General features: G+C 53.1%; 1 protein-coding gene across 1 annotated transcript in view; it reads left to right on the top strand.

Annotated features, from left to right (window-relative positions):
- The first annotated feature begins 618 nt into the window (after window positions 1-618).
- Window positions 619-6,000, top strand: part of PEBP4 (phosphatidylethanolamine binding protein 4) — a 72,676-nt gene continuing 67,294 nt past the window's right edge. The window contains exon 1 of the mRNA XM_068421431.1: window positions 619-727. The gene's annotated coding sequence lies outside the window, so the exon portion shown is untranslated. The remainder of the gene's footprint in view (window positions 728-6,000) is intronic.

The following is a 6,000-nucleotide window of genomic DNA, read 5'->3' as shown; positions in this document are numbered from 1 at the left end:
CAGCTGTCTGTCGGGCTTAAAAAGGGGCAGGAGGAGCCCCCAGGAGTGCACCAACTCAGCTCAGGCTGCTGCTCTTGGAGGGACTGGAGTGCTGCTGGAGAATGCTGTCTGCAGGTACTGATTTAGCTGATAACAGGCAGGAACGTGCTGCTCAGCACACGCACAGTGTTTTTTTTGCTGGTGCAAATCTTGCCTCACCTTCTAATTAACGTGCTGTTATGCCCGGGGTGCCTCTACTGCTGTGTGTGGTGGCTCCTGGGGCTTACTCACCCATGCAGTATGTTCTCACGGGAGGCAGAGCCCTTTGCTCTGGCCTGAGCTGAGCTAGAAAGGGAAGCTGGGGGGGGGTTTATGCCTAATTTTGTGGTAGGTACTAAAAAGGCTCCTTTGCTGGGTCCCAGAGTGAGGGACATGTACCCTGCCATGAGCATTGCTTGATTTGCAGCTTCTTGCTCTGTGCTACTTAGAGCACCCTGCAAACACCCCTGAGCTCTGCAAACTGGTGTTAGCTTGTGTCCCAGCTGGGAGGTTCACCCTGGGGGGCTGCCAGTCCCTGCCTTTGCCAGCTGCCCCCCTGCTCAGCCTCTGGGCCAGCTCCAGGGCTCAGCCCTGCCAAGGAGCTGCCTGTGGGGCTGTGGCTCTGCCAGACCTGGCTGGGCACAGGCTCCCCTCTGCTGCCTGCTCCTCTGCTGCTGTGGGACTGGGGATACTGGTGGTGTAAAGAGGGGTAGGTGGAAAAGGGGGGGGCCTGGCTGGCTTGCTGTGTGTTGGGGGGGCTTTGGCTCTTTTCCCTCTTGCTTTGCAGCTGGTTGGGGTGCAAGGGGAGGGGGTCTGTTAGCCCTGCCAGCATGGGGGGAGCAGTAAATAGGGGTTACCTTGGGGTCCTCTTCAGAGTCAGGGTGCCAAGGCTCTGGGAGCAAATGCCTGGGGAGGGGGAGCTGGGAAAATACCTTCTGGAAAAGGTTCCCATGCTCAGGGGTTCCCTCCAACTGTGGGTACCTGTGGGAAATGCCTCCTTCCAGCCCACAAACCAGCTTGGGGGGGGCCTGGAGCTGTGATGGGGGCTTGGGGCTGGCTGGGAAAGCATCATAGCTGAGCTCATTAAACCTGTATGAGTCCCCTCTGGCAGACCAGTTAAAGCCATTTAAGGGAGGGTCAAGCCAGTTTGGTGCAAACTGGTAGTCTGTTGGTGTGAGGGCTGATCTGAGTGCATTAACATTGGGGATTTAGTCTAATTAAACTAGTCTGCCTCCCTGTTTTGTCTGTGTGACTTAATGGGGTCCAGCCTGTGCTCCCCTTCGTCTCGGGCTGCAGAGAGCTGCTGAAAGAGGCAGAAAACAAACTGGGGGCTGAAGGGAAGAGCCACATGCAGGCTGAATCTGAAATGGGGCTATTTATAGCCAGCCTGAATTCCATGTAGGTCCCTGTGCCAGGCTGGGGGGAGCAGCGGGGTGGGTGAAGCACCTGGGTCCTGCCAGCCCGTTGCACCTTGATGAGGTGACTTGTGGGGCCAGGCTCAGCCCAAGCTGAGTCAGAGCAGAGGATGCTTCTTCCTCATTAACCCGCTGCCCCAGGGCTTTCTCACGAGCATCACCCAGGAATGTCAAGGACCAGGAATGGGTGTTTGTTTATTTTTTTGCTGTCATCTCTAAAGGGCTATAATCACAATTAGGGCATCCACGAGGCAGAGACGCACCTTCTGGCCAGGGAGAAGCAGGGGGAAGAGGGAAGAAAGGTGAAAGTGCCTGTGTGACCCCTCTGTAACCCAGTCCCTGTGCCATACCCTGCCCACGTAGCAGCCTGGGGTGGCAGGCTGAGCAGAGGCCACACCTGAGGGTTTCCCAAGGCTTTACCTCGTGTTGGTGTTTGCAGCGATGCTCAGCAGCTTCCCCTGCCTCCAGGAGTGGGGTGGGGGGGTCCTTAATGCTTGAGCCTGAAAGTTAAAGAGGAGCTGAGCAGCTCCCCGGTGGGTTGCAGCAGTGTCTGGGGAATAGTGTGAAAGGAGGGGTGCAAATGGGAGCTCGTTGCATTAGGCAGTGCCCAGGTGAGCACCGGGCTGGGCACTGCTGGGAGAGGTGCTGCCAAGCTGCAGGGAAGGAGGCTCCTGCTGCTCTGAGCCTGCCTTGTGACTGCAAAAGGGGTGAGCTTAATATAGGCCAAGTGAAAATCTTCTTCCCAAAATAGAAGACCTTCCCTGGGAAGAGCTGCTGCTCCGGGAGGAGCAGTCACAAGGTGCCTGCCGTGGCTGGGTGGGCTCTGGTGGGTGGGCTTGTGAGCATCCAGCCTGCGAGCATGCAAGTGGCTGGTTCCCAGTGATGTCTGTGCCAAGGTCACCTCCCGAAGCTGCTGTGCACACCACAGCTGCCCAGCAACCCTCCCCAAAATGTGCCAGCTGGCTCCTGGGTGCCAGATCCTGCTCCAGGAGAGGAGTTCATGGATGGGGCGAGCACCCACGTGGTTTGGTTGGGGTGTGGAGGTGTGTGCCCCCCTCCCTGAGCTGTGCAACATTGCTGGTGATGGTGCTGCTGTCTTGTGTGCCGTGCTGGGGTGGGTGCTTGGGCTCAGGGCTGTGTTAGGGGCTGAAACATGTTCCTGCTTGTGGTGCTGCTGGAGCTGAGGTTTGGGAAGGGGTTGGGCTGGCAGGAGAAGGGGTGATCCCCATGTGCTGTTGTGCAGGGGTGGCTCTGGGCTGCTGCCAGGCTCAGAGGACTGCACCCAGCTGTGTGCTTATTGCCTGGCAAATATTGAGTACTCATCCTCTTCTGAATGCTTTTGTGATGTCCAGCTGAGGCAGAGGGAGAGGGGCTGGTGCTTGGGGGTGTCTTGGCTGGCAGAGGAGGCTTTGGGGGCTCACAGCAGCCCTGGATCCACTCTAATGCTCAGTTTGTGCTGCATTGCATCTTCTCCTGTTGGGATGTGAGTGCAGGAGCCTGCAAGGTGCCAGCAACCTCAAAGGGCAGAAAGCATCGTGCATCCCCTCCCTGACCCCATAGAGATGCGAAGCTCTGTGTGCAGGCTTGTAGGGGTCTGCTTGGGGGGGATTGGGAGCTATGAATGCAATCACACTGTTCTGTACTTTGCCCCAGCACCTTATGAATGCTGTAGAGACCCAAAAATACAGGCTCAGCTCTTGAACTCTTGCCCTTGTATGATCTAGCCAGTGATACAATCTGTTTCCCCAAGCAAGTTCAGGTTAATTTTATCCCAGTAACACATGCAGGGGCTGGTGCTGCTGTGGGGTGGTTAGCTGAGGGCAGCTTTGTCTTCTGCTGTGACCACCCAGGTCTTTAATTCCTGATCCTTATGTGTCACTAGAGAGACCCAGGGAAACTGGAGGCCACCTGAACCAAAGCTGTCACATCCCCTAAATCCACTTAACTCTTCCCAGAACTTTAAAATTCTCCCAGAAGGAGAGCTGGCCCTACAGACCAGGGCAGATGCAAATTTGTGACGTGTTCTGGGACAAGTGCTTTTTTAATTCGGAAAGCTCTTGCCCTGTGGGTTGGCTGAGGCAAGGTGGAGATGACCTTGTGGTCATTCAGTTGAAGCCAGGAATGAAATTGTTAGCTGTGTAAGAGGGAAATGTGAGGACAGCTTGTGAAGAGGTGAGATAAGAGGCACAATGTGGCTGGGGCATGGCTGAAGGTGCAGCAGGTTATGAATGGGCAGAGAGGATGTGGTTTTCTGTTTCCTTTGCTGATTGCTATGGAAAAAATATCTGAAAAATGGGCTTCCTGAAAGACAAAGATTGAGGGAATTCCCCTGGCTGCCGAGGCTCTGCCAAGTCCTATGCTTCCTACAGTCTTGCTGGTGCATATCAAGTGTAAATACATTTTTTTCAGCTGCAGTTCAGACTGCAGGAATCAGTTTCTATGTGATTTTCTCAGGTGCTTTGCTCACAGGACCCTCTGTGATACCCCCATGGGGAAACTGAGGCAGGGAGGAGCCAAAATGAGAGGAAAATGCTGGACCTTGACAGAAGAGCTGAGCTCTTTCTGCAGCAGCTGGGCTGGACTAATGCTAGGGAGTCTTGGGTGGGAGTGCAAGGAGTATATTTGTTGCCTAGAAATACCTTTGCTCATGCAATGCAAAATAAATCCTTGTTTTCATGAGTGTTAGAGCAAAGCAACAGTTGTCTCTGGCAAAAAAAGGGATAGATTTTCTAACGGACTTCAGTTGTGAGCTGTAACTTTGAAACCCAGTGTCATGGGGCTGGGGAAACTCAAGCCCAGTGATGCCTCCCTGCTCTGCCCTGCAGGTGACTAATGTTTCAGGAGAGCTGAGGTTGCTTAATGAAATGGGATGGAGGTGAACCTGGATTCCATGGAATAAAATAGCTTTTTATAGCACAGGGACTCAGTGCTGGGTGAAGTCAGGAGAAATGCTGAAGTGGATTTGAAATGGCACTGGTTAATCTTGAACTAACATCAACAGGAAGCCAGCAGCTTGGGTGGGAAATTCCAAAGGTCACAAACAATATGGTTTTGGCCCATGTCAGAGTAAAAAGCTGGTGTCTTGTGAACATTTATGGAGAAATTCTGAGCTGCAAATGCTTGTTTTGCATTAAAGCCCAGCATTAAGTAAACAAACTGCACCTGAGCTGGCATGTGAAAGCTCTGAGAGCCTGTCAGGTTCAGCTGGTGTCCATGGGGGTCATTGAAATACTCTGGGTTTTGGTTCAGCTGTGTCCTAATGCTCTCTGTGCTCCCTGGCAAATATTTTGGGACCTTGGTAGCAGCTTATGGGGCTTTAGAATATCAAGAAGTGGGCTGCAAAGGTGTGATGTGGTTGGGGGGCTCAGCAGCACCCAGATGGGCTCCTGCCTCCTCTGCAATGAGCCACCTTCTCCTTTCCTCTGCAAGCACCCACTTTGTGGCCCTGTGGACCAGCTGATGTGTGTAACTTGGCTCCCAACACAGGTGCTTTGGCTTTTGCATGTGCTTTGTTGCAGTTGTTAAAGCAAGCCCCAGACTTCCTTCCTTTTATTAGGAGCCTTTTCATCTCTAATATTAATAGAAAATTATGATTTCCTTACCTATGTCTTAACTTTGCCAACTGTGAAAGGCTTTTTAGTAGCTTTTGGACCTGACTTGGTTTGCTGGAAATATATGTAGCATTTGTATCTCCTCCCAGTGAGCTGGAGTGGTGGAGGGACTGCAGCACATGCAGGCAGCACTCTGCTTCCTTGAGTTTCACATCATTGCTTTTCTCATCTGATTAACCAAAAGAATCTATCCAGAAGCCACTGGTTGGACTTAGTACCTTGGAAAGCTTTGGTTTTCTTCCCAAATAGCAGTTGCTGTTGGAAGTCAGGAACCTCCTGGTCCTGTGACCCAGGGCTGTGTGGGGATGGGGCGTGGGGAAAGGCAGGGAGCACAGTCCATGTGGCTCCATGCCAGGGTTGTTCTGAGCCATCCTCCAAATTAACAGTGGCTTAAAAGCAATTCCTTCCTCTTTCTGCTGGGGTTCAGAGGAAACAGAGGCCAAGGTGAGCTGAGGGATGCAGTGCATAGTCTGAGCATGGCTAAATCCCCAGGGCCATGTTTGCTGCCTGGCAAGGCAGACCTGTGCATGGCCTGTACAGAAATGATAAAACTGAGAAGCAGGAGGGGTTTTACAGGAGTATTTTCAATAATGGCTTTGCAAAAGAAAGTGTGAAGCATCTGTTTGTAAGTGGAGGGCAGTGCCTCATTCTTGAGTGGGGGGGAAATCCTGGATGAACTTATTTTTCCCCAGCTCTGAGCTGCATAACCACAGCACCGTGCCGGAGGCTTCCCAGCAGCTGGAAAGACAGGATTCCTGCAGTCCTGCACTGCTTAGTCAGGAGAGGTGACATGCAAACACGCCTGGGTTGCTGGGAGAGGAGGCTGGCTCCTGCTCCCTGCCTGGCTTGGCACCACTAGATGTGTTTTCCCATGGGAGGATCCTTCTCCAGAGGGGAGGCTGTGTGGAGCGGGCTCTCAGGCACGTGGTTTATTAGTTGTCTGTGGCTGTGAGAGC

This window comes from Nyctibius grandis, chromosome 33 (genome assembly GCF_013368605.1).
Source record: "Nyctibius grandis isolate bNycGra1 chromosome 33, bNycGra1.pri, whole genome shotgun sequence".
In the NCBI taxonomy this organism is placed as follows: domain Eukaryota; kingdom Metazoa; phylum Chordata; class Aves; order Nyctibiiformes; family Nyctibiidae; genus Nyctibius; species Nyctibius grandis.
This window is presented reverse-complemented; position numbering and strand designations above follow the sequence as displayed.